Here is an 11,909-nt window from a genome sequence, read left to right on the forward strand (position 1 = left end):
ACTTGTAGCAGTGAACACAATGTCCAACTTCATAGTGACTGGGAATCGACTTGAAGTCACAACAGATAGGACCGGCATTGCAGTTTCTGTCACAGTTCCATCAATTCGGTCAAAATATTATGTGGATGAATTCGTTGTGCTCATGCGGATTTTCGTTACGTTTATATTTAAACGACACCGTAAGAAACCGGACCAGTAATGATCCAGAATAAATATTTTTAACACATTAAAGCATTTCCATGGAAACTTCAAGCTGATTCTCACAAGGTCCTAAAATGTAAATTCAATAATATACACAATACAAAACATTTAATCGAATGATTAATATGATGTCAATGCTGTCTCTGTGGTCTCAGGTCTTTCATAATATCAGTACTCAGTAACAGTTGAAAATGCGAATATCGGTGTAAATTGAAATTGAAGAAGGAATAAGAGAACAATGTAGAAGTACAAAAAAGTCCCCAAAAAGTAATGTATTCTTTTGTCCAAGTAATGTATACTTTTGTCCTTGAACGGAAGCTATACCGTTATAATAATGAGTAACAGCCAGGAGGTGCCGAACAAGGATATAACATAAATGTGTTCGAAGCGGGCATTTGTCATGCGATTCCCTCCGACTTATCCGAAATCTTTTGCTAGATGTTTAACTACTTATTAAGGAGCATCAGTTCCATGAAACAGTGTGTTATCTTTTTTAAAAAAAAAATGTTAAAAAAGGGAATAAATTGGACAAAAAATAGGTACAAGACTCCTCCGTAAGCAATAGCCTAGAAATAGTATCTAAAGTCAGAAAAGTACACGTTTTTCGTTGAAGAGTAGCAATGCTGACGTAAAGATAATGTGCCTTCCATATATAGACAGACACCCATAGTAATGAATGGTTAACTTGAAAGTATATTCGAATGTACGATCCTACATTACACGATCAAAATATTTATTTATTTGGGTTTTACGGCGCACCAACACAGTATATGTTATATGGCGACAAACAGGACTACATATTTTGGTTCCACATCCCATTTACATCGAAATAAAAACAAGAGGTATGGAATCAAAATTTGCATACCTGCTGGAATCACAGAGTTACTGCAAAACCAAGTTAGTCGCCTGTTACGATCATGCAAGGGTAAGGCAGTGGTTCCAATTCTTTTCATACAAAGATCGTCCCAGAACCACATGGGGCTACACGATCAAAAAGACAGATTGTTTGAATGCAAGAGACTTAACTGCATAAAATCAGAAACAAAATAATTTATGTTACTTTTACAATTTTATCTGCCACAGACTCCTAAACCAAAGTTTACAGATCATATGCATTTAATACTACATGTAAACAGTAGACATATACGCAAAACAAGACATGGACAACAAGAAATGAAAAGGACAAGCACAGCAAGGACAAAACAAATGTTGGGTTAACGAACGTTTTGTCGTGTAATAACATCTGCGAAATCCCGAGGGATTGTTACGGGTTCGTGCACAAACATAGCCCGAGGGATTGATGATGCAGATGTTGTTACACGCAAGAACCGTGTGTTATTGCTATTCTTGCATAAAACTGCTGAAAAAAATGGAAAATACACGCCAATTAAGTTAATGTTAATTCATGTTGTTATGGACACTTGTTTTATTTATGCCTTTCCGGGGCATACAGTAACTTTGTATATTTTAAACATGTCGAGCGGAATTTACAAATGTGGCATTTCTTGACGTTGTAATTTCTTTTGAAATGTATGTAAAATATATTTGACTCCTGCGTTCTTCGATATAATCAGTTTATGATGAAAAGTTAACACGGCATCCTGTATTTACACAACGTAAGAGGTGCTGACTGGCGACAATTCTGCGTGGTTCATTCATTCCCTTGCGCTTTTTAAATTTTAAATTTTAACATTATCATGTAATAGAAATCAATACACACACTCTTCGTAATTATATCCTTAATTAATCTGAATGCCTTTTTTTTAAATCAATTTAGAAAATTTTGCTTTGCGACCGCCCCGTCTTTATCAAAGTTTGAAAAACACACGAATTTGTATTTTCCAACATCGACATTATCACTCAGTTTGGATTTATAAATCCAAGCATGGCGAGATCTACAAATACATTGAAAAAGATATCAAATAAGTATCTCACGTTCATCAAATGTTCAATAACAATGTAACTCATCAAACTTAAAAAAGTTTACAGCTCAACCCTTCCAACTTCCAAACGTATTCCTGACATTACACGTCAGTAGGCTGCATAGATGAGTAAAGTAGGAAGAAACATTTTAAAAAGTTTTCAAGTTAGCATGCCAATTTTCTCTACTCAAATTAATATAGAAATACTTGTGTTTTTGTAAATGTTGTTTGTCTATTCAAAGAAAGTCTCAGACCTTTCGACTTTTATCAAAACTGACTCGGGATCCATAATTTTCTTACGTTGGACTCGCAACGTTCACCAACAGCGCGTGCTCACGAGTATCTCCTATTTTTCACATGCCCCAAATCGGCAAAAACAAAGGTTTATGCAGGAATATATAATAAGGAACACAGTTAGTACTGCTTTAGAACAGTCAGTGGCGAAAACACTTCACACGTCCCGTGAGCTTAAATTAAGAGGCTAAGTACGCGTAAATCCCTGCACTATATTCCCACTATGTTAGAAAGTAAAAGACAGGGTACATAAAAGTTGTCCCAATCAAGTGAATTCGTAACATACGTATTGGTTACGAAAAGTAAATCATGTACACTAAAGAATGTTCGTGTAAATAGTATAAAATGAGACCCAAACACATTAAGAAGTGCTAATCACGAAGTCTTAGAGGAAAGCATAGCTTCAGTGTAAAATGAAATATGCAAACATAGACTGAAGGATAACAAAAACAGAAGCATAAGTCTTAATTTTTATTTCTGATTATACAGAGTTCAGTGAATCTGCATGTTAATATTACACAGCACAGTTTGAACACCTGGAGTTGATCCAGTTATAGAAGTACGAAATTCGGGCGTACACATTTGGTTTGGTAACTGTACCGTCGGTATGGCAGCCACTAAGTCCCCAAGAAGTGGCTCCAACTAAAACATCATTGCACATCATAGACCACCACTGTCTCCCTGTGATAAATTTGTTTTAAATCAGAATTGTGTCAAAATCATAAACAGAATTTGTAATATGTCTCTGTTGGTTTATGTTTTCAAAACTTTAGTTACTCTTCATTTTTGAAAATTGATTTCAGTTATTATTTTTAACAGCCACTAGTCTTCATTGTATACGTCAGTTTATGTGAAACCTTTTTGCAGTTTATTATTAAATTTAAAAGAGGCATGTTCCTAAATTTTACTTCTTTTATGCGACATTGTTAAGCGGATCAATTTGGTTTAATTTTAAGCTAGTGCATAGCTTTTTAATATATGAAAGACTTGTGAATGCATTAAACCGCCAAACGAGTTTAATTGCTATAAAATTGCGTATAAATAGTTAATAATTGAAAAATGGTTTCTAAGATTTCCCTGATTTAAGTTCTATTCATACTAACATTACATGCTGCGGCACCATTGACGCCATCATAACCTTTGACACATCCATGTTTATCCAGGACCTGGGTGCTACTCCACTAGTTCTTTACAGTGCATTCCGACCTACTTAACACTAGTACGTCCGCTTTATTCAGTATTGTAGCTGACCTTCCATCCACTTTTGAAATATAATTTGATAAATGTTAGATAAATGTTAGATATTGTTTTCGTTCGTCAATATATATTTCAACTGAATCCGATGTAGTGAACTGTGTCGACCCCCCCCCCCCCCCCCCCCCTCTCCCGCTCCCTCTTACATATGTTATAATGAATAATGCATCCTTTTAAAATGAAAAGGACTAAACTCACTTGAAAAAGAGAAACTGACGCAACCAGAATAAAAGATGATGTCTTTTGTTATTCAGCTTAGATCTTTTTATTAAGAATAGTGCAGCCATATGGTGACTTAACTTCATATAATCGTGCCATTTGTGGGAAAAGCATCAAACTTGGTACATATGTTACTTGGTATTATCTATATAAGAAAGCGAAAAGAAGTTGCTGTAATACCCAAGATGGCTGACTAGTCGGCCATTTTAAAAATGGCCGCCAAAATCCAATATTTCTTCCAATAATCTACTTTCATGCTAAATATTTCTAAAACAACCAGCAAAAATGTTCAATGTTTACACAGTATGATATTTAGGGCTGCATACTGTATTTGTTGACATATATTTGATGTTACTGTGTTATCAAAATGGCCGTCAAAAGTAAAATGGCCGCCAAAATATCAATATAAAGTAGTGATTTATTTTCATGAACCGAACCATCATTATACTGTAAATTAAGAACATATTGATCATGAATATGAATTTTAAATAGAAATAATTAAAAACAAATCTTGTCATATCTATATGGAAAAGAATACAAAGACAAAAAAAACAACATTTTACACAGCCTATTTCAGCAACAGACCTAACATACTGTTTTATGTAATTTGTAAAGAATGTTGAACACTTTATTTAACGGGATATATACATAAATGTACTTGATTCCTACCAAATATAATGTGTATATGTTTATTATCCATGTTTATAAGTTTATCAGCCGCTGCCATAATTACCACCGCATTGACAAACAGCTATACATAGCATTACTGCGTTTGCAGATGAGGTAATATTTGTCTTTTTTTCAAGAGCATGTGTGAAATATAAAGACATTAAACATCAAACCATACTTATCTTCATCGCCAGTGTCAAGACAAATCCACTGTTTTCATTAGGCAAGCCCACATAGGGGTTGACCACAAACTATTATAATTACAGGTGTGTTTCCAGTGTGTATACAGTTAATTATCATAGCCTTTGTTATCAAATTATGAACATGTCATATGACTGTTTTGAAAACTACCCTCTAATTATATGCATGTGCCATGCACAGCCTCATGTTGATAAGCTAGTGAGGGTATAAATTATGTATTTAAACAGCTAATGTTCACTGATAGATATCATTCATTTGCCCGCTTAAAATACCCGTATTTCGACTAAGTTGCACGTAATCATAACCGACTTTCACAAGACCAAACTTCTAAAAAGCAAGCTTGAACATAAGCGGCGTACACTCAAAGTGACAATGAATACTCAAATATAAAGTGATGGCTAATAGGATTGAATTGATCACTACTCTGCATACGTCAAAAATCTGTAGGGAGACAGTAATCTTAGCTCAATAGGGAGAGCGCAGATCTACGGATCTCGTGCCCCGTGACTATTTGATAAAATAAAAAGACATCGTGTCTGAAATCATTCGTCCTCCACCTCTGACTATTGTGGGGAAGTTGGCAGTTACTTGTAGAGAACAGGTTTGTACTGGTACAAAATTCAGTAACACTGTTTAGGTTAACTACCCGCCATTATATAACTGAAATACTGTTGAAAACGGCGTTAAACCCAAAACAAACAAACAGAAGTGATCTTGCTATTCCCTGTGAGTAATCTGAACAGGAACTTGCAATGAATAGAATTTCTGCGACTGTTGTATCAATAAATCGTTAAATAAACTGAAGACATGACTTTTTAAGAAACTCCTGGAGGAACTGTAACCATTAATAGCAAAATATATAAATACATTACGTAATTTACCAATGATATTTAAGGATGTACAAATGTGATCTGTGTTAAAGAAACCTAGGCTAGAACCAACAGCCACAAAAACAACATGCTTGTATCCCGTCTCCTACTTATTTTAAAAATTTTGGAGACCAGACTGACCTAACAAAGTTACAGAACGACATTATTCACCCTCTTGACTATATTGTATGTATAATACAAGCTACTGGAACCATGATCATTGACAATCTGACTGTGTTGCACTGAACTTAGCACCATTTGGAAGGTCGGGTGGCATTTATCTAAGCAATCACTCTCAAATGGTGTGCATTGTTGGGTAGCTACCGACACCAGTATGTTAGAAAAATACAGTGTACCTACGGGTCACAAACTAAACCCCAATAGTTACATATATTTACGGTTGGTGAAAAAAAGGAGATGCTATGGAATGATTTGTAGTTACTACACGACGCCTCTCCGTTATACTTTTCTTTTAAGCCTATAAAAGCTACAGTTAGGTATTTCACCGTATTGTAACATGCCCAAACTCAATGCTGATATTACAGAAATATTATTATTGATATCAAAGTATAATTGCAGGTACAGTGTTAACATGTTGAGCGAACCCAGTGACTCTGCAACTATGTATGTAAGGAATAGATGAATCTTAGGTAGTGTGAGACTTTCACATGTTCAGTTCTGTATATCCACAATTGTACATAATAGGTCAGACCAGGCGATACCTAACCTGTGATGCAATCAACACCTTTATGAACTGCTTTCCTACCTCACATTAATAGACTATTGCAATGCATTGTTTCATGGTATTTCTAGCACCGTATTGCACAAACTACAACATGTATAGAACACAGCAGCGAGCATCCGATCATATACAGATTACGGTACTCCTGTATAGATGGAGCCTCCTTTGGCTTGCAGAAAAATACTACAGTACAAAATACACACTCAAACCATAGAGTTTCTACTCAATCTTCCTTAGTCTTATTATTTACAACATGATAGAAGTTTATAGGCAGAACAGGGGCACAAGATCAAAAGATACTGTGTCATTAGAAGTACCAGTGTCTTAATTCAACCCTGATTTGTGACAACCGGAGCAACCATCTGAATCTCACTGAACAAAACTCCTTGAAAACGGAATATTGTTAATGTATAGCCACCAATATGAACTTCTTATGATCTGAAGTTTTTTTGGTGGTATTTTTTTATTGAAGTTTCTTATATCTGTTCTTTGTACATTCTTTGTACATTGTACATTTTTACCTCAAAAGTAGATAAAATAAAGTTCGAAATGTTGTATGGGTGGCTGCATTCTTTGAATGTTCGAATATTTGAATTAAATCTGGTTTCGAATTATCCTATCCATTTTGGTTAAATATTTTACTTAAGTTATTTGACTCATTCCTTGATAAGGATTTGGATCACTTTTCTACATCTTTGAAGTTATAAATTAATAAACACACATGATAAGTTCTATGGAAATATTAGTACTTGGTAGAAAAGTAGTCTATATTCATCTTTGGAATATATTATGAAAAGTGTTTATTTCAATTTATGCAGAGAAAATGAACTAAGTGACAACACACATGAATTACTTTAGTCCAAATATTACGTTGTATTCTCTACAGTATGCATCAGAAAATGTTTGGATAATATTTTATTACAATTTGTGTGGTCATTTGGACTCCGACTATTATTCTTATCAATCTTTTATGATTTTTAACATTCTGAAAAGATTTTAACAGACCAAGCTGTCTGCGGTATAAATAACGAAACTGCATCAAAGGAAAGTAACTCAATTTCTGTAATTATATTGTAAAAACAACAATAATTAGCTGAAATCTATTCATAAAAGTGTCTATAATTAGTGTTTGCATAAAAATGACTAAAAACATAGATTAACTGGCTAAAAAATGTATCGAGTGTGTCTGACCCTTACTTTTCTTCATATTTTTTATGAATGGCGGCCATTTTGAATAATTTCGGCCATTTTGATTTTTTTCAAACTTCCTTTCAATTTTGAATTAAAGACACCATATCCTCCCTTTCTGCCAAGTTTCATGCCTTTCCCACAAATAGCACGATTTTTTCACCTTATGGCTGCACTAGAAGGCCAATATACGCACATAATTATTATCTAAAAGTGTCAGAAATTCGAAAAATAAAGTAACGGCAAAAGGAACAGCAAATATATTATTTCAATAACAAAGTTTTTCGTTCATCTTACATTTCATCATTTTAAATGAAACAATGTTTATTTGCTTCTTTAAAATGATGTAAATACACGAAATATAGAAACAATGAAATAATAATTTAAAATATTTTTCTGTAAAATTTTCAGCACGTACAGAAACATGCATTCTTAGCTCAATAAATTTTAAAACTATGAAACGAAGACAGTATTTATGATATTATCGAATAAGTCTTTCAACAAACTTTCTAACAGTCAGTGATTCTAACCTTCTTTCTTCTACCTGACGTCCAAACATGTACCTGAGATTTTGCCTGTTCTACTGATTAATTAATTCCAAATGTGAACCCTACCTAAGGTTCCCCAACCACTGATGGTACAAGTCATTCCAGCGTAATCTTCAAAACCAGAAGCCAGTTTAATCTTGTTATTCGTGCTATCTTTCCCATTTGGTTGGAGTTTTAACAGAGCAATGTCATTTGGATATGTTCCTTGTCCGCTATTGTACTGTTCGTGCTATATGTACAAGAAATCCGCAAAATACATAAATGTATACATATATTTTTACTACCATGCATCAATAGTTAAGACAGGGTAACTGTTAAAAATAGACTTTACATCGATTTTTACCAGAAGTACCAACAGTCGGGGGAGCATAAGCAACATACCCGCGTGGCATTTCTTCTAGCGTTGTTACATAATAAAAAAAGCAAAACAACTTTGCCATTATTTTACTTTTTACTTCTTTGATATAAGTCTTTTTACTTCTTTGATATACGTCTTTTTACTTCTTTGATATAAGTCTCTCAGGTTCCTATTCATCGCTCGCGTCTTTAATAAGTCCATGTGACATTTAATATTACATACTTTTATATAAACAGCTTAAAAGTATGTACAAGTACCGGTGTATACGTACCATAATGACTTGGTCAATGTTGAACCAAATGTTGTTTCCAGGATTTCCGAAGTCGTGCATATCTACTACTAAGGCTAGGTTAGCGGCGTGTCTGTATCATACATGTAGTACAGTACGTAGATTAATGCAGAAACATCATTACGAAATATACTCATATTTGAAATTTATGTTGGAGTTTAATTTTAGGAATCAAAACGTTGTCAGTACTCATGGCAAGGTGATGAAAATAAGCGATAAAGTTCAAGTTAAACAATACGGCCATCATGGTCATTGATCGCTAACCCGACCTTCACAGCTGAAACCTGTAACGAGATTTGTAGAAATCCATCGCTAAATAACTTTGAAATTGAGCAGGCAACTGATAACGGAAAGATTTCCTACCTACTAGAACCTCTAGGGTGGTGCCTTTTTTCATGTTTGAAGTTTAGATCCAAGTACAAAATGAATCGATGGTAACATTTCTGTAAAACAGTTTGCGAACTAAGTGTATGACAAAAAATACAAATTTATTGAAATGTTATGAATTTCTTTGGTCTTTCATGCTGTTTATCGAGGCTTTACGTGGTAGAAAGTCATTAATAATGAATGATAATACGGGTAGGAACATAACTAGAGACCTCGTGATATTTAAGTAGTGTAAATATCCTTGTGCAAATAATTCATCACGATCATAACGGGTATAAATACTACAGTAGTATGTAATTACAATGTAAAAAGTTTCCATAAAACACTTTTTACTTACTGTCCATCTACACAATGACTAGCGGTAAGTACCCATCCATCAGCAATTACCGATCCCCCACATATGTGATAGCCTTGTCCTGAAACAACCTGAAGTAGAGACACCTGTGTGGAAATTCTCCCGATGTTGCCTCAACACCATTTATGATCCTGGACGAACCAACTGGTCTTTCAATGTACCGTACACCGGCCTCACAATACGCAACAAACGCTAGAAATATACATACAGAATATTGTGTTTACTAACGCCGCCCGCCTATAATGAGATGTACATACATCCATCTGAAAGACATATTTTTCCAGTTACCCAGTCAAACAAAACGGTTACCTTAAAAATATACAGGTATAATAAAGCCATCTTTCACTCGGAAACACAATACACGTTATGCCAGTTTTGTAATCTTAATGTCAATAAAAACGGAAAAGCTTTTTTTTTTTCAGCAAGGAGATATTGTTAATATTACATTAGTTACATATTTATTTATTTTTTAATCTCCAGGAGACAACATTAATATTGACTGCTGATTTGATTAATACATGACAACTGCGTCGCGAGTCCCCATCAAAATGTCTAAAATCTATTAAATTTGATCTTTATTAAACATGTTTGTTTACATTGCGATATACTAATTCCGCTCATAGCATGAAACCCAAAAAATATCATTTTTCTACTTTGAAATATATTTATCAAGGTAAGTTTTTATTTCCTTAAATGTCTCAGAAAATTCTCATGAAATTATCATTCTGTTAAAAATGATATTGAAAAAATAATATCTTACCCACAGTCGTCAGAAGAAGTGTTTTAAGCATTGTCGTAGTGGTTCAAACCGCAACTAGTGAATACTACCTTTGCTCCTGTTTATAATATATCTTATCAATAGTTGTGTCGTGCCAAGTAGCTTGTTATCTGCTACTCTGAAATTATATTTGAGACCACTGTAAAATACTCTAAGCATGGGACCATTGTAGTTAACCACAGATGAAATATCTTCATTAATTCTTAAGACATCTTATAATTTCATTTGTAGCACATGTCAGTTGTTTTAATTACAAGCGAGGCCATTTTTACACGCAAACGTGATGCAATCAACCACTTATTAGTATGACTCCTAGGACGATCGTCTCATTGTGATCTAAATATTGTAATTAAGTAGAGCCTCAATTGGTCTTAAAGACCCATTTGCGTTAGAAACTGGGAGTTATATGACTTTGTTTGTTGAAAATTGTGTTTTCCCTTTTTATATTAGGTGTGACGTGTTATCTTGAAATGGATCCAATAAAGGAACAATTTATTCACTAGGTGTCAAAACGTAACACAACCTCAACTAAATCCGATACGGAAAATGTTTATGTTGTTCTCTAACACTAAATTAATCCGATGTTATGCCAAACCCTGCATATCAACAATAAAGTTTCATTTGTAGCAATCATTTTATCACACTTACTACTTCATTAGATGTTTTAGATAGTATGAAAGTGGTATACTTCATCCTTGGCATTAAATAATATATAATAATTATGTGATACTCATGCATATTCCCTTGTAATGTAATGTATTCTAATTAGTGTAATCATAATAAGACATTTCATTTTGTTATTCAAAACAATTTTTCTGGGTTTCAGCGTGTAGGTAAACACATGATTGAATAAAGTGTTGTAAATATTTCTTGTTCATCAAATTCCTTGTGATCTGATGTTTGAATCAGTTTACATTGTTCTTCTCTTTCACTATTTTTAACTTTTGATTTCATACAACAGTTCCGTGGTATAAATTAAACTTCTTTGTTTTATAAACTTTTTAGTAGCTTTTGTTTCATTTAACAAGGTCGAACTCACCATAATCAATCTGAAGTTTGAGAAATCAGGTAAGTAACATAGGATTTAGGATCAACGTTACTATACTTTATTCTGGTCTGTAGTAAATATTGTCAGGGTGGACATACAGCGCTTAATGTTCTTCAGTCATTGCTAGATACTGATTTGTAGACCTGAACAGTTTTCTTAAATACTTCTCATAAAACATGCGGAAATGATATAAAGGAAAATAAAGCACACATGCTCGATAATTAATAATGCCAATTAATACTTATACGCATAAATTTAGTAGGGTCTTGAATGTATTAGGTACGAATAGTTTTGACATGGATTACGAATGACTTCCCATGCTAATATATACACATGTTGTAGCGTCTAAACGTTGACGTCCTTGCACGCCAGTCTCATTACCGGAGAGAACTACAGCCACACCTGTGGTAAAGACCACCTCTGAATAAAGACCACCTGTGTGCAAAGTCCACTTTAATAATGTCCCAATATACTATTTTCAGCTTAATTCTACCTGTGAACAACAACCACATGTCCAGAAAGACCACTATTGGTCGTTTCCCCGAGTGGTCTTTATAGACAGATTGGACTATATAGGAATGCCCTCA

At 34.0% G+C, this 11,909-nt stretch overlaps 1 long non-coding RNA gene across 1 annotated transcript; it reads right to left on the minus strand.

Moving 5' to 3' along the window:
* Positions 1 to 2,875: 2,875 nt before the first annotated feature.
* LOC123558867 (uncharacterized) lies at positions 2,876 to 10,308 on the minus strand. Its single transcript, XR_008371172.1, has 7 exons — positions 10,257 to 10,308; positions 9,479 to 9,688; positions 9,118 to 9,197; positions 8,737 to 8,827; positions 8,174 to 8,336; positions 3,521 to 3,678; positions 2,876 to 3,098 (listed from the first exon to the last, which is right to left on the minus strand). It is a non-coding gene; the product is annotated as an uncharacterized LOC123558867 (long non-coding RNA).
* Between the last annotated feature and the right edge of the window lie 1,601 nt (positions 10,309 to 11,909).

The sequence above is a fragment of the Mercenaria mercenaria genome, chromosome 5, assembly GCF_021730395.1.
Source record: "Mercenaria mercenaria strain notata chromosome 5, MADL_Memer_1, whole genome shotgun sequence".
NCBI lineage: Eukaryota > Metazoa > Mollusca > Bivalvia > Venerida > Veneridae > Mercenaria > Mercenaria mercenaria.